Source organism: Lissotriton helveticus, chromosome 1_1 (assembly GCF_964261635.1).
Source record: "Lissotriton helveticus chromosome 1_1, aLisHel1.1, whole genome shotgun sequence".
Lineage (NCBI taxonomy): Eukaryota > Metazoa > Chordata > Amphibia > Caudata > Salamandridae > Lissotriton > Lissotriton helveticus.
The window spans coordinates 1,573,650,269-1,573,675,470 of NC_136057.1; positions in this window are offsets into that span (position 1 = coordinate 1,573,650,269).

The following is a 25,202-nucleotide window of genomic DNA, read 5'->3' on the forward strand; positions in this document are numbered from 1 at the left end:
ATCAAGGCCAAAACGAGAAACGAAGATTAGGTATCCGCGCTTGCTTCAGCGCGATACCCGGGAAAACAGCGCTTCACACAGAGCAAGCAATCCAAAGGCACAACGAGTCTCCAAGTTCCAAACTTCCAAGAACAGACTCCGAGCAAGAGAACTTCAGACACAGCAATCCACAGGATGGCAGAATAACAGAATTACGCGCACTTCCTTTGGCGAGTAGCTGGCCAATATAGATGTGGCTCCTCCCCAGTTGCTGAGACTTCTGGGAGTCGTAGTTTGTTCCGATAACGAATCTGTAGGCGCGATGGCTCAGCGCCAGACAAGCACAACAAAGCAGCAAGCAGAATGACAGTTCCCCTCCTACAGCATCCAGCTCTTCTTTCCGGCAGAATGTCCTCTTATTCCAGAAGTATTGTGAAGTTATGGTGTCACAGCTCCAGTACTTATATCAGTTTCTCCCTTGAAGTAGGCACACTTCAAAGCAAAGTCTTTGTAGAGCACAAGACCCTGACCTGGCTCCAGACACACTACAGGGGGGTGGAGACAGCTTTGTGTGAGGACAGTCACAGCCCTATTCACGTGTCAGTGACAACTCCATCCACCACCCTAGCTCAGAAAGACCCATAAGCCTGGTGATGAGCCATCAAGATATGCAAGGCACACCTCAGCTACCTTTGTGTGACTGTCTAGAGTGAATGCAGAAGAGCCCAACTGTCAGCCAACCCAGAAGTGTAATCTACAGACAGTCATAAACACAGAATGGTCAAGCCAGAACATGCCGAACTTCCTAAAAGTGGCATGATGAAACGTACAATTCAAAAACCAACTTCAGTAAAAGATGTATTTTTAAATTGTGAGTTCAGAGACCCCAAACTCCAAATGTCTATCTGCTCCCAATGGGAAAGTATACTTAAAAGAAATTTCAAGGCAATTCCCATGTTACCCTATGACAAGATAGGCTTTGCAGGAGTGAAAAACTACATTATTAATATTTCACAGAACATGTCCTACCTTTCAAATACACCCAACCCTGCCCATGGGGCTACCTTTGGCCTACCTTAGGGGTAACTTGTATGTAGTAAAAGGGAAGGTTTGGACCTGACAAGTGAGTGCAATTGCCAGGTCGATATGGCAGTTTAAAACCGCACACACAGACACTGCAGTAACAGGTCTGAGACATGGTTGCCAGCTTACTCATGTGGGTGGCACAATCAGTGCAGCAGGCCCACTAGTAGCATTTGATTTACCCACCCTGGGTACAACTGGTGCACTTTATTAGGGACTTACTAGTAAACCAAATATACCAATCATGGATAACCAACTACAGATACAATTTACACGAGGAGCACTTGCACTTTAGCACTAATCAGCAGTGGTAAAGTGCTCAGAGTTCAAAAACCATAAAAAACGAAATGCAGCACACATTCAAAACCAAAGTGGGGAGAACTACCCAACCTGATGGGAGCTCTCTTCACTAAGGGGGAAGAACCTGGACAACCATCAGCATTGGCGGGTACTATGCCAGGGCGGTGTTCCACCATAAAGTCCATTCTCTGTATTTAGATGGACCACCTCAACAGTTGTGAGTTCTCATCCCTCATTTGCATTAACCATCTGTGGGGCCTGTAGTCTTTCTGAACCCAAAAGTGAGTCCCAAACAAGTAGGGCCTTAGCTTCTTTAGCGCCCATCCACAGTAAAAGCTTCCCTTACAATTGCACTCCACCTCTGTTCCCGGGAAAGTAGTCTCCTGCTAATGAAAACTACGGGTTGATCTAAGCCCTATTACTTCAGCTGAGAAAGCACAGTTCTCACGCCATGCTCTGAGGCATCAGCCTGCACCACAAACTCCTTGGAGAAGTCAGGAGCCTTGAGTAGGGGCACCATGCACATGTACTCCCTTCAGGGTTTCAAAAGGAGTCTGGCATGCCTCAGTCCAAATCACCTGATGGGGCAGCTTCCATGAAGTCAGCTCAGTCAAGGGGGCAACAATGGTGCCATACCCCTTGACAAATATGTAGCACTACCAGGTGAGACCTAAGAAGGCTCTCACCTCTGTCTGTGTCTTGGGGGATGCCCAACCAGAATAGTGTCAATCTTGGGCTGTCGGGGTGCCGCCTGGCTGCTTTCTTTCTGGTGTATCAAGTACTCCACAGACCCCTGCCGTATCTGGCACTTACTGGCCTTGATAGTGAGGCCTGCCTTCTGCAGGGCCTTCAACACTTCCCAGCGGTGGTGCAATTGGTCCTCTCAACCGTAGCTGAAAATAGCAATGTCGGCAAGGTAGGCGGCATTGAAGTTCTCAAGCCCAGCCAGGACCTGATTGACCAACCTCGGAAAGGTGGAAAGGGCATTCTTCAACCCAAAGAGCATGACCCAGAACTGGTAGTGCCCTTCTGGTTTTGAGAAAGCTGACCTCTCCTGTGCCCCCTTGGTCAAGGCACTCTGCCAGTGCCCAGACAATAGATCAAATGTACTTAGGAACTTGGCAGCTCCCAGCTGATCAATGAGTTCATCAGCTTGGGGGATGGGGTGTGCATCAGTCTTAGTGACATTATTGAGCCCACGGTAGTCCATGCAGAACCACAGTTTTGGGGCGATACCTGGTGCACCAGCTTTGGGAACCAAGACCAATGGGCTGGACCAACGCCTTCTGGGGGACTCAAACACCCCTAAAGCTAACATCTTGGACATCTTCTCTTGATGCTTGCCTTCACTTTATCAGTCAACCTGTAAATCTTGTGCTTCACAGGTGGACTGTCCCTAGTGTCAATGTCATGAGTGCACAAATGGTTGACTCCTCAGGTGAATGAGAACAGAGTGGCAAACGGATCCAGCAACTGGTGACAGCCACTCTGCTGCTCTAGGGCCAGTGTAGGGGAGAGGATCGCACCTTCTACTGACTCATCCTGCTGCTTGGCAGACAGGAGTTCGGGGAGAGGTTCACTCTCCTCTTCCACCCCGTCATCAGTAGCCAAGAGCATGGTCAACTCAGACCTCTCAAAGTGGAGTTTCAAGCGGTTCATGTGCAGGACACTCAAGGGGTTCCTAGGAGTCTGCAAGCCCACCAGCTAAGTGACAACACTCTTGTGCTGCTTCACCTCATATGGGCCAGCACACTTGTCTTGTGGAGCACATGTTGCTTTTACTGGCTCCATCACCCACATCTTCTTACAAGGCTAAAACTGAACCAGAGTGGTATTATGATCATACCAGCATTTCATGTCCTCCTTGCTTGCTTCTAGGTTCACCTGAGTGAGTTTCCTGAAGATGGCTGTCTGGTTTCGGAAGGACAGCATGTCAATTAATACATCCTAAGGTGGCTTACTAAGAGCTTGCTCCCAGCCCTCCTTGACCAAACTGAGAAGCCCTCTCACAGGGTTCCCGTACAACAGCTCAAAGGAGCTAAAGTCAACCCCCTTCTGCGGTTACCTTCCTGTAGGTGAAGAGAAGCCATTGCAAGTGGATAGCTCACTTATGCCTCATGGGTTCTGCCAGATCCCCAAACCTGCCTTTCAGGGTACGGTTGAATCTCTCAACCAACCCATTACTCTGGGGTTGGTAAGGAGTGGTGAATTTGTAATTCACTCCACACTCCTGCCACAGGGCCTTAATGTACAGTTACATGAAGATGGTACTCCAGTCAGATACCACCTCCTTGGGGAAACCCACATGGGTAAAGGTCCCCAAAAGTGCCAGAGCCACGACGGGGGCCCTCACTGTACTGAGAGGGATAGCTTCCGGGTACCGGGTGGCAGGATCAACCAAGACCGGGATGGACATGTTGCCCATGGCTGTCTTGGGATCCAGAGACCCCGCAATGTCAAAGCCCAGCCACTTGAAATGGGTCCCCATGGCAGGAAATGGCTGGAGGGGAGCTTTACATCTCCCCTACTCTTGCCACATGCCTGGCAAGTCTGACAAGACTTACACAAAGCATCTGATTGCCTTTGCATTTGGGGCCAGTAAAAGTGGATGACAAACCTGTCAAAAGTCTTGCCCGGCCCCAAATGTCCTGCCACCAGCCTACAGGCTGCCCCTGGCTCAACTAACCTTAGGCTCACTATACAGGAGCCCATTCTCCCAGAAGATCAAATGTGATTTGGACTCTTTGCCAGCTGCATGGTCCTCGGCCTGCTGCCTAAGACCCACAAGGGTAGGGCACTCCTTCTGCGCAGCGCAGAGCTCCTCCCTGGTGAGACCACCTTCCTGCTGCCAATGGGTCAGGTCAGGCAGGTTCCCCAGTTCGGCCACTTCTTCCCCTGTAGGTTCCGGGACTTCCCCCTCAGGTTCATCTGGGAGTGTGTGAATTTCTGAAGCAGGTTTCCCACATCCCTTGCCCCTTCTCTTCTAGGCAGCCACTGGGCTGCTGTTTCAGGCTCAAGGTCCTTCTGTTTACCCTGGGCTGCCATGGACCGTGTTGTCAGGCAAGCCCACTCAGGCAATCCCAACATCTCCAAGTGAGATCTGTATTTCACCTCCCTTCAGGCGGTTTGTTCCAGGTCATTCCCCAGCAGACACATCACAGGCATGGACAGGCTTACAGCTACTCTCACGGAACCTGAGAAACACCACCCTCAAAGGGAACTTGAGCCAATTTACACTAGTGCTCACTGTTGTCTACAGCCACAGCTTGGTGAAGTAGGTTAGGGACTTCTTGCTCCTCAGGCACCAGGTGACACCGGACAGTAGTCCCACGGGCTCCTGTGTCTCTCAGAGCCTATACCCTCTGTCAATTAATGGTCACCCACTGCCTGTATTTCTTAGAGTTATCAGGCATAAGGTTTCTCTGGACCATCTCACTGTCCCCTAGTGAGACAAGGGTCATGATCTCAGCTGGGTCCCCACACCCTCCATAAGCCAACCCCTCCCCAAGTGCTACACTAGCCATCAGTGGGGGGATGTGCCTGCTTGGGACATTTGGGGTCCCCTCTTATGTGACCCTCCTGATCATAAGCATAACATTTCATGGGTCCCCTCTTTACAGGTTTAGCTGAAGAGACCCATGGTTTCTTATCAACCGGGGGGACTGGAATCCTTACCCTGGAAATTAGATTGAGGCCCTTTAGAAACTCCTGTTTACCCTCGACACCCCCCACTCTTCTGATGGGGACCCTGCCTATTCTTGGGGGAGTCTCACCATATAGCCTTTTTTGAATCCGGGTGCTAAGCCGGGGGTTCACCTCCATGGCAAGCTACCCGGTGTTAGTAAGCTTACTGTCAATCAAGTTCTGGCGCAGCTCTGAAAGACACAGATCAAATAAGTGCTTCCAAGCCATTAAATTGTAAAGCTCTTGAAAATCTGTTACCCCGCTGCCCTTCGCCCAACCTCTGCAAAAAGTATTAGAACACTCCAGCCATGTCTGGGAATAAAGTTTCTTGCTTTCCCTAAACTTGACCCTGTACTTCTCAGGAGTACAGCCATATCTCGTGATCAGGACTTCTTTCATATCTGTGTAAGTAAGCGCCTCTGGTGACCCTAGTGCAAACAAAGGACTCTGTTCCTCCTATGCAAAATGCTTCCACAGACCTGCCCTCCAATCTCTCTCAGGGACCCAGTGAATGTGTAAGGCAGCACATAACCCTTAAACTACAGATCTGTGTATATCTCCTGGCTGTAATCCTGTGTCAGGATCTTAGGAATGTGCCCTTAGTGCTCCAACTGGAATGAATTAACACTGCCACCATCTGTGCTGGACTCTACCTGCTTGACTTTTAAATCCAACCAATTTAAATTCATCTCTTGATCTAAAACCATCTTTTTCTCTTCTATATTTTAGCCTGGCCAGCTCCAACCGAAGCTTCTCCTGCTGCATTTTGTAACTTTCTAGCTCCATCTCATGCCTCCTGGCCTCACGCCTGTCCTCCAGCTCCTCTGGGGACAGACATATAGATGAGACACTGCTACCTGCCCTGAGGTGCACCTACCTCCCCCCGCAGATCGTGAACCATCAGTACATACTCACAGACGTTTTGCTGCTCAATCTCTCCAAAAGGATCCTCAAAGTGCCCACTGACATTTCTGGCAGCTACCCAGGCCCTCAGCACCTTTTGCAGATCCTCTTTTCTGGTGAGGGCTTTAAACTGAACTTTGAAGTCCCTGAAGATTTGCTTGAGTTATTGCACATTGTAGGAATCCAACCTTTCCTCTTCAAATACCAAATCTGCAGGTGTAACTGATGACTCTCTAGACTGAGACATGCTTTTAGTAGTAAGCTCAAAAAGTATTCAAACTTAAGAAGGTAAAAAGACAAAAACAGTGTGTGGTTGTGAAGTGGTCTGCGATATGGAGTAGTGTACATCAATTACTGTATGCAAAGTACAAACACAAATACTATCCTCCCCACTGACCACCAAGGTTAGAAATGGAGGTCTCGGGGGGGGGGGAGGGGGGGGGGCTTGCGCGCCAGCTGGTGTGGACGGCTCCCCTGTGAGCTCCGCTACGGACTTCAATCGCGGATGCCGTGAGAGCTGTTTTTCCCGTCTTCGTGACAAACTGAGACGGCTGCAGTTACGGCGGAACATCTAGTGACCCTGAAGATGATGTTTTCGGCTGATTTGCTGCAACGGGGAGCTTCCAATTGCCAACGGTAACTTCTCTCTTCCCTGAGATGCAGGCGGCCGCCATTTTGGCCGCTGAGCTCGCGTCTGTGTTTTTTCCAGCTTTGACTCTGCTGCTTGATGAGAAGTACCTAAATTCGGCAATGCACAATCGCGCTGCCCTTCATTGTTGCCTGTCTCTAATTTTACTGCATGAACGGCGCAGAATGCTGTCCATTACTCTGTTTTTCACTTCATCTGTGAATGCCTGACAGGAATGTTTACCACCATTTTGGAAACACTTGCAATACTGGATTTGCAATGTCTACTTGATTCTCCACTCACGCAACAGTATCTTTGCTAATGTTGTTCTACCTATTTGGATAATACCTTGAATGTGCTAACTCCTATGATACACCCTATGGAGGCGGACAATTTCTATTAATGCCTTATTCTGACTTCTCCTTGTGACTTCTCCTCAAAGTCCTTTTCCAGCTGGGCATGTGTTTTGCGACCTTTTCTTTTAACCTCTGCTGTTTCTGCTGCTCGACTTAATTGCCATTATTGATCGCCTTTAAGTGACTTTCTGCCCTCATTCTTGGCTCGTACTAATCTGAGCAGTGTCCACCTTGCCTGTCCAGCCTGTGTGGTACCCTTTGTCTTATTTCTCATTACAAACATGGCTAATGACTCTCATACTTCAAAAATGTCTCAAACGGGTACTAAACCTAAAAGACCTAAAAATGATCCGCCTTCTCCCATAAAATCTTCATCAAACCCGGTGCTGGACTCCATCCTTGAGGAAGTTCGAGGTCTCCAACCATTTATGACCGCTACTAATGAACGTCTTAAACAGATTGAGGATCGTTGGGTTCTTATGGAGAGCAAGGTCTTAAACTTGGAGCAGAGAGTTAGCGATATTCAAGATGCCTCAGTCAAAATTCCATTATTAGAGCAGGAAATCCATAAGCTCAAGCTCCACACGGAGGATTTGGAAAATCGCAACCATAGGAACAATCTACGCGTTTATGGTATTCCAGAAAATTTGGAAGGTCCTGACATAGTGTCTTTCATGCGTAAATTTTTACAGGAACTTTTGGACCTCCAACCTGCGTCACACCCTCTTAACATCCAGAGGGCTCATCGCCTGGGCCGCATAAACTCTAACTCTACCAAACCCCGTGGTATTATTATGCTTTTCCTAGAATTCACGGAGTTAATGTCTGTCCTGAAAGCCGCCAGGCTTAAACGACGTCTTCAATGGTCTGGTCATAATATCTTTATCTCACAAGATCTTTCTTCTTCCACGAATGCCCGACGCAAGGAATTTCTGAATCTCCGTCCTCTCATGCGACAGCTCAACATTCAATATGGCATCCTACATCCTTGTTTCTGCAAGATCACACATAATGGTCGCACCACTTCATTTGATGATCCTCAGAAGCTCCACACATACCTACAGAGTGTCTCGCCTTCAACTATGGACACTGCTAACTAATGTTCCTCAATGCTGAATTTTCTACTGTTGCTCTTCTCTTCTTCTCTGTAGCTCTTCTCATCTTCATTTTGTCCTCTCTCGACTATTCCTTTTAGTCTTTGTTCTTATTCTTGAGGTTTCGCTCTTACATTCTTTTCTCCTTTTCTATATATGTCCTTTGTTGGTTGCTCGTGGGGACATGTCCCCTATCTGGGGTGTCCATGCCTCCTATGTTTCGGTTGTTCTCTTTTTCTCCGATCAGGCTCCTGTGCCTTGATCTGCTTACTCTTCTCTCTCTTCTTTTTGCTCTATTTCTTCCCTCCCCCCTTCTTTCTATTTCTCTTCCTTTTTATCCTTTTCCTGATTGTTTTTTCTTCCTTTCATATATTTTTTGTTCCTCTTTTCCTAAGCAGTCGTTACCTTGAATGTTCTTCTTCATGGTGTGCTTTTTGAATCGTAGTCGAGTGTGTTTTTGTGCCGGGAGTGTTCTGGGAGCCCCCAACTCATGTGTTTTTTGTCTTTGTTGTTCCCCTTTCCATAGTTATTCCCTTACCTTGTGTTCACTTCACGTGTCGCCCATCACCTCTCCCCTCCATGGTGTGTAATTTTGTTTCCTGGAACGTACGAGGTCTTGGTCATCCTGTCAAGCGTCAAAAGATATTGTCTCATTTATCTAAACTTAATTCACAGGTTGTTTTCCTTCAAGAAACGCATTGTTCTGATGTAGAATCTCTTAAGCTGAAAAGGCAGTGGGTGGGCCAAGTTGTATTTTCTCCTGCTGTCCTTAAAAAAAGGGGGGGTCGCTATTTTATTTCACAAAGCTTTAAATGTACAGATTATTTCTACTCAAAATGACGATGGAGGACGTTGGGCAATGGCTAAGGTGATTATTCAGAATAAGACACTGGTTTTGCTAAATATTTATGGTCCGGTACGTCCTGACCCTAAATTTTGGAATGATAATAAAACCCTGATTTCCTCCATTGATTGCCCTGATTTTATTATTGCCGGTGATTTTAACCAATGGTTAGACCCTTTCTCAGATAGATTATCTTCCAGTAAATTTCAGCCCGATAAGTCTCATAAGAGTTTTCAATCTGCCATTGCCTCGCGTCCTTTATTTGATTCCTGGAAATTGTATAACCCTGATGTGTTGGAATATACCTTTTTCTCTAATGTTCATCACACCCGCTCTAGGATTGACTACATTATGGTTAGTAAATCATTAATCCCTTCCCTTAAAAATTCTGTAATAGGCTCCATTTTTATTTCCGACCATGCTCCTGTTTCTACTACGCTTGACCTCTCCCTTATTTCATCCAAATTTAGTCGTTGGAAATTTAACTCCTTTCTTTTATCTGACTCGGTTTTTATGAAGGAAAGTGTGGAGTTTTTTAACGAATTCTTTGCCTTTAATAATCCCTCTGACACTTCCATTCCTAACAACTGGGATGCCTTTAAGGCTGCTTTTAGAGCGTTTACTATTTCATATGTTGCTAAGAAAAAGAAACTTAATAGGAAAAAATGTGAGGAACAACTTCAGAAAATCAAAAACCTTGAACATATGTATTTCTCCTCTAAATCCTCCTCCTCCCTTCAAGATTTGATTTCTGCCAAAACTGAACTAAATACGGTTATTACTAATGAAGCATGTAACACTCTCCTTAAAATTAAGTCCAAATTTCATGGTGGCCAAAATAAAGCGGGGAAGATGCTAGCAAACTACTTGAAAGTAAAGTCAGAACGTAAAAATGTTGGTCCAATTTTTAACGATTCTCTAAATAAATTAGTTTAGTCGGATGAAGATATTGCCGAAGTATTTCATAATTATTACAAATCCTTATACACTGATGACATGCATCCCTCTAATGTTAATTTAACGTCCTTTTTTGAAGGCCTTCCTTCTCCACCATCCATTCCGGATGAATTTGCTCTCTTGGAAAAGGAAATTACCCTCCAAGAAGTAACTCGGGCCATTAACTCGCTTAAAAAATCAAAAGCACTGGGTCCGGATGGCCTTCCCGTGGAATTTTATTCCTCTTTCCATGCCTTTTTTGCTCCGAAACTCTTACAACTCTTTAATTCGTTTATTTTGGATGCGAAGGCTTCTGGATCCTTTTTGGATGCGTTAATCATTATCATTCCCAAACCTGACAAAGATCATTCCCAGTGTAAAAATTATCGCCCTATATCTTTAATTAATTATGACTGTAAAATTTTTGCAAAAATTCTAGCTTTACGCCTTGATTCCCTTATCCCTTGTCTAATCAAAACTGATCAGGTAGGCTTTGTAAAAGGTAGACTTGCTGCGGATAATGCTTGTATGTTTTCCAATGTCATTTCACACAGTAACAAACTTAAAATCCCTCTGGCAGCGCTTTCCCTAGATGCGAAAAAAGCGTTTGACCGTATCAACTGGCAATTCCTGTTCCATACCTTACAATGGTTTGGCTTTGGTCCCTCTTTTATCTCAATGGTCAAGCTTCTTTATTCCTCACCTCGTGCCAGTATTTTTGTTAACAATCAATTTTCAAGGTTTTTTTCCTTATCTAGAGGTACTCGACAAGGATGCCCCCTGTCTCCCCTAATATTTATTTTGTGTCTTGAACCTTTTTTAGAAAGAATTCGTTCTAATCCCAAGATTTCTGGTTTTAAATTGCCTTCTACTGAAACTAAATTATCGGCTTATGCAGATGATGTGCTAGTATATATGTCCGACCCTGAATCCTCCCTTCCACATTTTTTGGAGGAAGTCCAATTGTATTCCTCTATATCGGGTTATAAATTGAATCTCTCCAAAACGGAAGTCCTCCCACTCAACGCGTTATGTTATCAATACATGTTTAATAATACTGACTTTGCATGGTGTCCCACCAAAATTAAATACCTCGGTATTTGGTTTGCACCTTCCTTGAAGGAAACCCTTAAACTTACTTTTGATTCTCTCATAAAGAAAATCCATTCCCTTCTTCAAAGTTGGTCTCCCTTATTTCTCTCATGGTGGGGTCGATTGGACACAAATAAAATGATGATTACTCCTCAGGTTTTATATACTGTCTCTATGCTTCCTTTTAAAATTCCCTTTTCATCCTTCTCCCGCATAAATGCTCTTTGCTCCAAATTCCTATGGAATAATAAACACCCTCGTATAGCTCTGCATAAACTGATGCGCCCTAAATCTGAGGGTGGCATTCGATTCCCCAATTTTAAGACTGATCACTTAGCCTTCCTGATTAAACAAGCCTTTTCTTTGGCTTATGACTTTAATGTTGCTCCTGTACCTACCTGGGTTCTCCTTGAACACTCTCTGCTGAAGGACTTTTCCTTTCAACATATTGTTTTTATGTCAAATTGTTCTTTTTTGACTAAATTCCCTATCTTAAAATACTCCCAAACAGTCCTATCTAATGTATTTTCTTCTGACCTATCCCCTTTGCAATGTTTTTTAGCATCAGTTCTGTGGTATAACAAATTCCTTCGATATAAAGGTAAAACATTTTATTTCAAACACTGGAAAGAAAAGAATATTGTATTTGTTTATCAGTTTTTTGTTGATGGCTCTGTCCTTCCATTTTTGGAATTGCAAAAGTTATTTAACTTGTCTCCTTCATCTATAAATGAATACACCATTATTACGTCTGCCATTCAATTTCACTTAGCCTCTCTCTCATTACCCGATGTTTTTCCATCTTTTCTTCCTACCACACCTCTATACCCTTTATTCTCCAGTCATCAACCTAAAGCTGCCCTTGTTTATACAATGTTGACTTCAAATACTAAAGATCGTCCTAAATCAACTGTTGAGACTGCATGGGAAAGTGACCTGGATACTAACTTCTCTGTTTTGTTGTGGGATCGTATATGGTCCAAACTGTTTAAGACATCTATTGCTGCTCGTATTACTCAATCTTTATTTTTTATTTATCATTGAGTCATTATTACACCTGTTAATGTTCATAAGATTTCCCAAACTTCCTCTGCACTATGTTGGTCATGTTCTAACGATACTGGGACACTTAAACACCTACTATATGAATGTCCCCATGTCCTTTCATTTTGGAAGGAAGTTTGGAGGTCTTGTATGCGCATATTTTCCTGTTCCGCTCCGTTATCTTTACAGAATGTTTTTCTAGGATCTTTATCCACTGATGTTGATATTATATCTTCTTCTGCAAGATTGTTGGACCTGTTGATTTCTCTTGCATTTAAAGTCATTTTATCGTGTTGGAAAGATAATTCTAAGATTTCTGTTCATACTTGGTGGAACTTTGTCTGCGATGAACATAGGATCTCTATTGCTGCATCTTCTTCTACTCCCCTAAAAATTAAGTCTGATCTATTTTGGCTTCCTTTCACCTCCTATCTTTCTTCCAACTCTTCTTCTTAAGTGCTTTCTATTTATTCCCACGTGATCTCATTTTCTCCTCTCTTCCTTCTTCCCTCCCCTTTTGCTTTCCTTCTCTTCCTTCTTTCTTTCTTGTTTTCTCTCTGTTATTTTTCCTATTTCTCCCTCCCTCCTTTCTTTATATCCTTCTTATCATTCTGATTATTGCTTAATGCATATGTTATGTACCACTTATATATTTTGCTTGTTTCTTATAACTTTATAACATATGTATTGTTATTTTATTTAAAATATTTAATAAAAATGTCTTAAACCAAAAAAAAAATGGAGGTCTCTAGTTGGCAGAGGTTTGCTCCCTGTCTAAGTAGGGAACCTTGTTCTAGTCAGGGTAAGGGAGTCACACAGCTAAAATAACCCCTGGTCATCCCTTTGGTAGCTTGGCATAAGCAGTCAACCTATCTCAGAGGCAATGTGTAAAGCATTTGTACATCCACACACAGTAACACAGTATAAATGCTACAAAATGAGTCCACAGTAGTGTAGAAAGATAACCAATATTTATCTGAATAAAACACGACCAAAACAACAAAAACCCAACATACACAAATCAAGATATCACTTTAAAAAGTTTCAAAATATTTCAGCGCATAAGAAACTATGGATATGTCACTTTTATCACACAGTACCAGGGATACGTCAAAATCAAAGACAAAAACAGGTGCAGGGGAGGAGAGTTGCTGGAAAATCAAAGCGGTGCTTACATTCCTTACTCCGGGGGGGTGGGATTTCAAGGGCTGCAGAAGAAGTCTTTGATATGCTTAAGACTCCTCAACAGGAGGCAAGAACACATCAGCCCTTGGTGAATGTTGGAAGAAGAATGTAGAAAGCAAAGTCCAGTCCATTCACTCCCAGGGCAGAAGGAGCAAGCAGCAGGCCAGAACAAAGCAACATGCAGAGTGTGAGTCCCTCCTACAGCATACAGCTCTTATTCCTTGCAGAATGTCATCATCCAGTCCATTTCTGATTTTGGGGCATCTGAGGTCCAATACTTATACAATTTTCTGCCTTTGAAGTAGGCAAACTTCAAAGGAAAGTCTTTGTAGTGCACAAGACCCTGCCTTTTCCTGACCTGGCTCCAGACACACTAACGGAGGGTGGAGACAGCTTTGTGTGAGGACAGGCATACCCACATTCAGGTGTCAGTGGCAACTCCTCTAACCACTCTAGCTCAGGAAGAACTGGTGATGGGCCATCAGGATATGCAAGACACACCTCAGCTCCCTTTGTGTGACTGTCTAGAGTGAATGCACAAGAGCCCAACTGTCAGCCAATCCAAACGTGTATTCTACAAACTGGCAGAGTCACAGAATGGTTAAGCAAGAAAATTACCACTTTCTAAAAGTGGAATTTTCAAACACACAATTTAAAAACCAATTTCACCAAATGATGTATTAATTTATTTTTTTTTACTTTATTTTTAATTTTGCAACAATAAAAACAAAACGTCAACGATACAGCATATAGGGTCACACCTTCATGTTTGTTGTTGATGTTGCCTCCCCTCTCTGTGGAATCCTCATGTGATGTCACTTCACAGAATGTTGGGAGTCAAATAGCCACATTTGGCTGGGCTGGGATGTATGACCTTACAACGCATGCTTTTACCACGCATGCCTTTACAACGCAGGTTTTACAACGCAAGTCGTTACAACGACTTGCGTTGGGGGGCACTGGATAGTGAATAGTTTAATTTACTATTCCAACTCCAGTCCCCGTGGATAGTAGGGAAGGTGTTGGATAGTAAATTAAACTATTCCCTATCCTAGAGCGCCCCCAGCGCAATGTGTTGTAATAACTTGCGTTGTAAAAGTTGCGTCGTAATGGTAGTGCGTTGTAAAAGTTGCGTTGTAAAGGATGTTCCCCGCTGGGCTGAGCAGCATGCTGGTTGCTCCTGGTGGGGTCTCCCTGTGGTCTTGTTCCTATCTACTTATCATCTTGTAACTATCCTGAAATAAACCATCTTTAAACTACATGATCACTTGTGGACTTGATCATTACAATTTGGCGACAATCTTTAAAAGAACCTACATCTGTCACCTCTTCAAGCAAGTTAAAATACAGAATCTCCTGCAACTTAAGTCAAGTTAGCCCAACTGGCAGCCTGACCCCACCAGTGACGTTGTATCTTGACTCCCATGTTATGCCTCCCCTCTCTGTGGAATCCTCATGTGATGTTACTTCACAGAATGTTGGGAGTCAAATAGCCACAGTTGGCTGGGCTGAGCAGCATGCTGGTTGCTCCTGGTGGGGTCTCCCTGTGGTCTTGTTCCTATCTACTTATCATCTTGTAACTATCCTGAAATAAACCATCTTTAAACTACATGATCACTTGTAGACTTGATCATTACACATTCCCATTTCTTTAAAGGGGGCCAATGTCCAGATATGTAACTCCCTATGGAATGGTGCTTTCCCTAAGACCCTCTCAATGAACCGCTGACACATATCAGCTGTGTGTCTCACAACGTAGGGGAGAGTCGCCGCCGCCCCCCTGCATTAGCACAGTTTGAAGTGTCAGGGTATCCACCCTGCCGGTCAGAAGGCATTTTTCCCAGTTGTCTGCATCCGTCAGACAGTGGGCCGCAGGTTGCAATTGAGCCGCGTAGCAATATAGGTCAAAGCGTGGAGCTTCCAAGCCACCCTCTTCATAGCTGCGTATAATAGTATTTAGGGCTACTCTACTCCACCTTCTGGCCCATAGCAGTGATGTGAGAATCATATTCAGGGTTTTACAGATATGCACCAGTAGCAGGCATAGCGAGTTCTGTAATACATATAGGGTCCTTGGGAGCATCACCATCTTGGAGATGGCCAGCCTGCCCATCAATGGCAGTGGAAGGGTATTTGAAAATGTCACTGAGTGCTGTAGGGACATGAGTCCCTCAATATTCCTGGCCAGCACTTGTGTATCGGACGACACAACCTGTAACCCCAGGTATCGGAAACCTGCCTGCTCCCATCTAATTCCCAGGTCCGGGAGATCTTCTAGGGGCACCGAAGCTAGTCCCGCCAACAGAAAGATCAATGATTTATTACGGTTCAGTCCCAGCCAAGATACCTCTCCAAACCTATCCAATTGACGCAGCAGTTTAAAAGATGTGTTATTAAATTGTGAATTCAGAGACCCCAAAATCAAAATCTCTATCTGCTCCCAATGGGAAATTACTTTTAAAAGCTATTTCAAGGCAATCCCAATGTAGCCCTATGAGAGAGATGGTCCTTGCAATAGTGAATAACAAAATTAGTAGTATTTCACTATTAAGACATGTAAAACCTTAAGGGTGGCATACATGTAGTAAAAAAAGAGAAGATTTGGGCGTGGCAAGTGGGTGCACTTGTTAGGTCAAAATGGCAGTTTAAAACTGCACACACAGACACTGCAGTGGCAGGCCTTAGACATGTTTCCAGGGCTACTCATGTGGGAGGCACAATCAGTGCTGTAGGCCCACTATTAGCATTTGATTTACAGGCCCTGGGCAAACCTGGTGCACTTTACTAGGGGCTTACTAGTATATCATATATGCCAATCATGGATAAACCAATCACCAATACAATTTAGATAGAGGGCATATGCACTTTAGCACTGGTGAGCAGTGGTAAGGAGCCCAGAGTCCTAAAGTCAACAAAAGCAGGTCAGAAAAAATAGGAGGAAGAAGGCAAAAGGTTTAGAACGAACCCTGCAAAAAGGGCCATATCCAACAGGCGTTTTTAGGGTGTCCTTCCGAATACCAGGTGTTGTATAGCGTTTTAGGACCCTAGCGTAGTTTTCCCGTTTCATGCCCTTTTATAGGTATAAAGTACTGTATCCTTATATAGGCATAGAAATCATAACCATATTAAGACATAGTTCAAGTAGTCCTAATACGGCTTGGCTACTTCCACTAGTTCCAAAAATCTACAACGATTTCTTGGAAAAACCCGCCTTCAGCAGTCAGGGACTTCCCCCTGCATGAATATTAATTTATCCAAGAACTCATAGAGTTTTCAGAGAATTTGGGGGCATATGTAGGTAATTTCCATTTTGCGATTCCCAAATAGCGATTTTTAAGGAATTGCTATTCGAGAATAGCAAAATGGAATGTAGGTAAAAATTCGCAATTTTTTTGCGAATCTCTAACATTTCTTAATTGCGATTAGCAAATTGCGAATCGCAATTAAGGAATGAGTGTCCAATTAATTCCTATGGGCTAAGAGGCCCATAGGAATGAATAGGGATACATTCTCAAATTGCCATTTTCTATGAGAAAATCGCAATTTGAGAATCGCAATTCCAAGGGTGCCAGGGTGTCCAAAGGACACCTGTTGCACCCCTGGAATGTGCCTCTAAGTACATGTGGTGCACATACATGCCCTAAGGGCATGTCTGTGCGCCACATGGCAATTTGATTTTTCAAAAAAATGCATTTTGAAAGGAAATCGCAAAATACCATCTACTTGGAGTAGGTGGTATTTTGCGATTCCTTAAGCCAAAATCGCATTTTAAAATGCACTCCTACATAGCATTTAAGGAATCGCAAAATTGCGATTCCTTAAATGCTTGAGCAAAATAAGGAATCGCAATTTTTGCGATTCCTTATTTTTGCTAAGTGCCACCTACATACCAAAGGGGCGTTTGCGATTCGCAAAGGCGGAAATTAGACGAATTTCGGCGTTTGCGGATCGCAAACGCCTACCTACATATGCCCCTAAGTCTCTAATTATGTTATTATGTCCAATCTTACGTCAAACTCGGCACCTTCAAGGTATAAATATGCCCACACTTGTCCAAACAAACACACTGTGGTTTGGAGCAGTTCGACTATCTACTTGCCCGATGCGCCCTGCTGCAGCAAGTGCCGAAGGAAGCCGACCCTCCAGCTGACGCACTGAGAGACGCTGTACTTTCTCCAGCCGAGAAATCCAGCTCCGGTGTTTCCAGGCTACCCTTGCGGGTTAATGGGAAATCGAGTCCTGAGAGAGAGATACCAGACCTCCTACATTCTAAAACCGGTGTACAGTCAAAATATCAAATTTTTAATATCGAGTAGCAATAATATCGAGTAAAAAATATAGAATAGACATAATATCGACTAGACAGAATATAGACTACCAAAATATCGAATAGAATAGTATTAATATCGAATAGAATAGCATTAATGTCGATTTAAAAGTTAATATTATTTTTAATTTTTGTGTAATATAATTCTGTAGCGGGTTGTGGGTTTATAGGGGAATAGGGTGGGAAGTAATTTAATTATATTTAATTAAATATGTTATTTTATTTATTGGTATTTGTTTTGAGTTAATTGTTAATTAATTATTAATTGGTAATTAATTAAAATATAATTGGTAATTATTTTTAATTGATTAATTGTTAAATATGTTAATGTTAGTAATTTATTTTCTGTAGCGGGTTGTGGGTTTATAGGGGAATAGGGTGGGAAGTAATTTAATTATAATTAATTAAATATGTTAATTTATTTATTGGTATATATTTTGAATTAATTGGTAAATAATTAAAATATAATTGGTAATTAATTTTAATTGATTAATTGATAAATATGTTATTTTTTGTAATGTATTTTCTGTAGCGGGTTGTGGGTTTAGAGGGGAATAGGGTGGGGAGTAATTTAATTATAATTAGTTAAGTATGTTAATTTAGTTATTGGTATTTATTTTGAATTAATTGGTAATTATTAATTGGTAATTAATTAAAATATAATTGTTAATTAATTTTAAATAATTGATTAATTGATAATTATGTTTATTTAATTAATTTATTTTCTGTAGTGGGTTGTGGGTTTATAGGGGAATTGGGTGGGAAGTAACTTAATTGTAAGTAATTACATTTTTTAAATTTTTATTTTTTGATCTAATTTTTAATTATTTTAATTTGGTAAATAATGTATTGTTAATTGATAAATAATTTGTATTAGTAGGTAATTATTAATAAAAAAAATGTTTTATTTGTATTTATAATTGATTAATTAATATAATATATAACAATGTTAATTATTTAGATTCATTTGTAATTGGTAATAATATTTATATTATTTTTATTTCTATATGAAGTATTTACTTTCCCTACTGTTGCACTCACTGGAGTGGGAATAGTAATTTTTACCCTCCCACTATCCAACGCATTCCCTACTGTTGCACTATCTGGAGTGGGAATAGTAATTTAAACCCCTACGCTATCCAACGCTTTTACTACTGTTGCACTCACTGGAGTGGGAATAGTAATTTAAACCCCTACGCTATCCAACGCTTTCCATACTGTCGCACTCACTGGAGTGGAAATAGTCATTTTTCCCCTACGCTATCCAACGCTTTCCCTACTGTTGCACTCACTGGAGTGGGAATAGTAATTTAAACCCCTACGCTATCCAACGTTTTCCCTACTATTGCACTCACTGGAGTGGAAATAGTAATTTTTACCCCTATGCTATCCAACGATTTCACTACTGTTGCACTCTCTGGAGTGGGAATAGTCATTTTTACCCCTACGCTATCCAACGCTTTCCCTACTGTTGCACTCACTGGAGTGGGAATAGTAATTTTTACCCCTACGCTATCCAACGCTTTCCCTACTGTTGCACTCACTGGAGTGGTAATAGTAAATTTAACCCTCTCGCTATCCTACGGTAAAAATATTGTATATGTTTTGGTAATAATACGTATATATATATATATATATATATATATATATATATATATATATATATATATATATATATATATATATATATATATATATATATATATATGTATTAAAATTATTATTATTATTATTTAAGATTCATTAATTATTTATTTATATAAAGTGTATTTAAGTATGTTTAAATTAATTATATTTATTATTATATTAATTTTAAATTACTTTTAAGACATTTAAAAAATTCGATATTTTGACTGTCTATATTTTTTACAATCGATATTTTGGAGTCGATATTTTTGTACTTACCTGTTTGTAGATAGGAAGTCGATATTCTGGCATTCTATATTTTCTCCACGATATTTTGGCAGGTCGATATTTTGCTCCTCGATATTCTGTCAGTGATCCTCTAAAACTAAGGTACGGAGCTGATTAGACCCTAAGAGAATTCTTGGATTACATTCTTGGCAAAGAATACTGAAAATAAGCTACACCTCACTTACTTCTTCCCTTGTACTAGACCTAGGTTAGGTACACCGGGGTAGGCGTATTTTTAGAAGCACCAGTTGAGTACTTTTAGTCATTATTTATCAATATATGTATTTTATGTACTATATGGCTTAGAAACCATATCATGCTTTTACAGTATTATTTTATAATACTCTTCGTACTGTACGCATTGTACTTTACAACAAGTATTACGATTGTAGCAGGTCATTTCTTATGCTTGAGAAAGAAGACTGTTCAATAAATACCTTTTATTGAAAACGCCCGTCTCTCTATTTCTCTGCACCTCTGGTGAAACGAAGCATGGACGATTGACTGAGTGAAATAACTATCTATTGTTTCCGCGACTCTAGAGATATATTTCTTATTCTTGGGGAACAAAGTTGTCATGTTTTAAGCGGTTGTCAAAAACGAATCCCTTCTTGTTCATTCGAGAAAGTTTCTAGTGACCTCTGAGCTAGCTGGCACATACATAATTAAGTCTAGTATATTCGGTAGAGACCTAGTCAACCTCAGTCCTACGTCTAAACTACAGGATATACTATTCCAATGCGCAGGGCCTATTACACTACACAGGGACCGCTGCCTACTCTTGAAAAATTAAACTTAAAAGTGTAATTTTCTTTAATTAAAACACGTCCTGGTTTCATTAAGGTAAATGGACTGCATAAAAAAATGCTGTATTTAAAAGCAATTACAGACATTGTGGTCTACTGACCCCAGCAGACTATCATCACAATGATAGCTACCATTCCTAATGGGTCGCAATCTGAAGCCTACCTCACTAATTTTCATGAGGTCATTCAATTTGAAACCCGTTAAGAATCCCCATTTAATAGGTTACTTTTTTTACATTAGGAATTGTGATTTCCTAATTATGATTTGGAAAGAAACGCAATTTGGAAATCAGAATGACAAATTTCTGTAAATCTGGCCCCATGTTCCTAGACTGTGGGCCAGTACTTGAGAAGTTCTATCTAGCCTCTGCTCTAACAAGCTGATAGCGTGAAACTTTAACCTATGGGGAGCAAAGACCAAGGGCCACATCTATGAACCTATTTTGTATTTGCAAACGGTTTGAATCGCTAAATTTGACTATTTGCAAATGCAAAATAGCTTTTCAAGATGTATGAAAGGCTTTTGCAGTGCCTTTTAGGTCCTCGCAATTTTTTGCGATTCCCTTAAAATTGCAATTAGAAATGGGGAATCACAATTTCTGATTCTCTAAGCACATATTCCAAGCATTTTTTAATGCAAACTGTGCATTTACGAAATGCTATTACCATTGACTCCAAGACGATGGTAACATATGCAGTGTTTAAAAATGCACAAAAAGTGCATTTTTAAAAGTGCTTTGCAGCATACACATCCCCTATGCTTTAGGCCCTCGCGCACCCTTGGTTTTGCATTACCTAATTTGTGATTACCAATTAGGTCAAAGCAAATTAGGTACTGCAAAACCATTCGCACCTATGGGCCTGGCCCATAAGTACGACTGGAGTAGTACAATTAATAGCGATTACCTATTGTATTGTATTGTATTGTATTGTTGTTTTTATAAAGCGCAGCTTACACTCCACGGAGCATCTTGGCGCTAAGCATTCGTGTCACAGAGAGATGGACATCAGTGAGCAAAGGGGAACTCAGTGGGGAAGCATCTTATATGCCTGGAAAGAGGGGATTTAAATTAGAGAAAAACAGAAGGTGTCAGTGTTTTTAAAGATCCATGTTTTAAGCGCTTTTCGAAAAAGATTCTCTGACGGGATCTGACGCAGTTGAGGTGGAAGTTTGTTCCAAGCTCTAGCTCCTAGTACTCCAAGGGATTTTCCTCCTTTTGTAGTGAGTCTGAATTTGGGAGTCATCAATAGGTTAAGGTTGGAAGATCTAAGTGAACGAGAGGGTGCGTATCTCCCAAACCTTTTGGACAGATAGGTGGGACCCAACTGGTGGTAGGCCCTAAAGGTGATCACTAAGATTTTAAATAATACCCTCTTGTGAATGGGTAGCCAGTGCAATATCTTGAGTGCTGCTGAGGCAGAAGATTTCCTAGGCCATCTCAGCACAAGACGGGCGGTGGCGTTCTGGACAATCTGCAGTTTATGCAGTGCAGCCTTGCTGGAACCTGCATAAAGACTGTTGCAGTAGTCCAGACGAGATGTGATAAGAGCCACCGCTACGGTCTTCCTGGCTGTCAGAGGGAGAAGGTCAAAAAACCTTCTAAGGCCTTTGATTATATTAACACAGGATCCTGCCACAGTGCCTGCTTGTTGTCTGAAAGATAGTGCCTCATCGAGCCGTATCCCGAGGTTACGGACAGTTGTGATGGTATTCGGGGGGACTTCCGCATCCTGAGGCCACCAGTCTTTGGGGGAAAAGAGATTTTTTTGGCCAAAAGGGAGAATTTCAGTCTTGCCTGAATTGCATTTGAGATGGTGATTTCTCATCCATTCAAAAGTTGCGGTCAGACAGTCTCTCAAGTTTTCCTCTGCCTTAGTGGTGTTATTGTCCAGGATGAGGATGAGCTGAGTATCATCAGCATAGGATACTGTGCTGATGTGGAAGGATGAAATCAGCTCTATCAAAGGGGTCATGTAAAGGTTAAAAAGTATTGGACTCAGGCTGGAGCCCTGTGGTACCCCTGTTTTTAACGCTTTTTCATCTGAGCAGTGGCTTCCTAGTATTGTTACTTGCTTCCTATGGCTGAGAAATTTTTTCAGCCTATCTGCGATTGCGACTCTGTAGGAATCGCTATTAGGTATCACTATTTTCCTACATATCATTTTGCATTCCTTAAATAGTGATTACCTAAAATTCACTATATAGGGAATGCAAAATGGATTTTTGATACATGTGGCCCTAAGTCTTGGCTGAGCTGCAGGGGATCACTTTGCGAGAAAGAAAGGTTACTTTGCTGGTGCTTCCCGTTTAGTGACTCAGGGACTGGTTTCAACTATTACAGTATGACGTTTGAAGTGAAACACTCATGCAGTAGTTTTGGTTCAGGAAGCTGACACTATACTTGAAATTTTAAAGTAAACTTCATTCTGCTTTCATTAAACACCTTACAATCCCACAAGGGAGCGCTCTAATACAAGGATTTGTCCGAAATTAACTTCAATAGAAGAACCCCCAGCGTGTATCTTTTTCTTATGTTAACTTTTAAAGTAGCATCATTTTGATATTTACTGAAAGCTTTATTTTGCGCGAAGCCTCTGGTCTGGAAAGACTTGCCCATGGCTGCTTTTACTCCGTTGGTGGAGCATGATCATGGCAAAGGCGTGGTTCAAACGTTATATAATGTAAAATATGGCTTTATTTTAGCTGTTTCCCGCCTGTCATTGCCTCTTTTTCAACAGAGGTTAATGGCGCAAATACATTCCCACAATTTATTTTTCAAAATCTCCCACTTTCCTATTCTTTAATGATTATCATAGCTGCCAAGGTTTCAGATTGCCATGTGTGACATTTCCATAATATCTGTGTAATTATGAGTGACATTTCAAAGACTATGAGTGACACTTTTTCACAAGCAAAATGAAGCAGTGAAGACGAGGGAAACATATATATATTAGAAATTACACCGGAGAGTGAGGCTGAGGAACGCATAGGTAACAGCCAGGCTGTGTTTTATTATGTAATACAAGTTTAGCAGCATCAATTCCAGGGGTTTAAGTGGGATGAAAAAACTTGGGGGCGGGTGTCTCTCAAATGTAATTAAGGGTGTAGATTATAAACACGCAATGAGAAAAACTGTGTTGGCATATTGTGCCGCCCGACTAGTATTTTGCGGCTTCTGTCATTGCATCCAGATATATATTACAACAAGTAACATTACTGCTACAACAAGTCAGGACTATTTAGCTTTGTCAATGCTTATTAGTTGCACAGGATAAATAAGCAACAACTACAGCTTTGTTGTAAATAACATTGAAAATGCTTCCGTTGTGACATGGTGAGACTGTGAAAGAAAGAAACATAGCGAGTATCTTTGATGTTACATCAATGTCAGTGAAGGGGGTTATTGCTGTAGAATTAAGATTTTTTTTCCTGCTGACGGTAAGGGCAAAAATGGAGAGCCCGATAGAAACCCATCTCGGCATCTGCTTTTCGTTTCGATAACTTTATTTCGGTCACAAAGTACCATAAAAGTGCAGATAAAATATATACATTACACAAGGTAAATGAATTAAATAACATATATAAAGTGCAAATTCAATCCCCATCATATATGTACACATTAGTCACAAGGTTAAAGCTAAGAAGTAATGCATCATAAAAACGAATTAAACAATGATTAGTTATTGAAAAAGTTAAAACACTGTTTAGGCGAATATTCCTGTTGACAATTAAATTATTCAAGAAATTTCCTACAACTATGCCACATACTATTTAAAAAACGCGAGACAGCAAAGGTAATGGGGGTATGGGTGTCATACCTTAGAACTCTAAAGGCTTGAGCACACTGTCTGAAACCTAGGTTTCTACAGATCGGAGTCAGCCAGTACTTCCATGTGGCCTGATAAGCTGGACAAAAGAAGAAGACATGAGTGTCATCTTCAAGACTGTGTTTGCATGCAGGGCATTCAGTATTCTTCATACTATCCCATCTACTAGTAAATGCCCTAAGCGGAAGACTACCAATCCTGAACTGCATATAGAGTTTCCTCGCCAGTGGTGGATAGATCAAGTCTAGAAAATCCTCCTGTCTGTAATCTACTTTTACCTGAAGGAACTCTATTGTTAATCTTCCCATTGTAGAACTCGCATGCAAGGACAATAGGTTATATTGCCTGAAGTTATAGACCAGATCAGCCCTAGATATTCCTGGGCAAGTTGCATCTGGAGTTTCCCAGGGCTCATACAGGCCAATCCTGGTACAGATTGCCTTGATTTGTACTAGCCACGGAATTATCTTTGTTCTTAGTGCAGCCCAGACCTCACAGAATTCATTTTTGTAGAAAGCTAGGTCAGGAACTGACCATAATCTTCTCCAGTATGTCGGTGTCCGTAAAGCTGCTTCCTCCTCAATCGGAGATAACCCTAGGTCCATACGGACAGGCACTAGCGGTGTACTCACTGGAAGGCCCAGTATGTTCCTCATAAACGTGTGTTCTGCCTTCATGAGGTTAGATGGCCTACGGTGTCCCCAAAGTTCCGCCCCATACATAGTAGCCGCTCTAGCCTGAAGTTTGTAGATTTCTATAACAGGGGCAGCTGGTTTCAATTCAGAAACTCTATGCACTTTCAGGAACCCCCCCCGCCACTTGTGCTAATCTAAGTGCAGTTTTTGCTAACTGGGCATCCCAATCAAAGTGTTCCATGAGGGCAATACCTAGGTACTCGAACGTTTTTACTCGTTCAAGTGGGATTCCCTCCAGAAGTGGATTTGGCCGAGTCTGCCTAGAAGGATTGAAAATCACAAATTTAGTCTTAGCTAAATTTATTTCTAGACCTCTCGAAACACAAAAATCAGCAAAGCCGTCCAGGGTTCGTTGGATGCCTGTTGATGTTTTGGACAACAACAAAGTGTCGTCCGCAAACATCAATGCAGGCACCCTACCAGAGACCAGCCTTGGTGCATCAGTATACTCAACTCTAAGTAGGTGGTCTATAAGCCTATTTATATATAGACTGAATAGGGTAG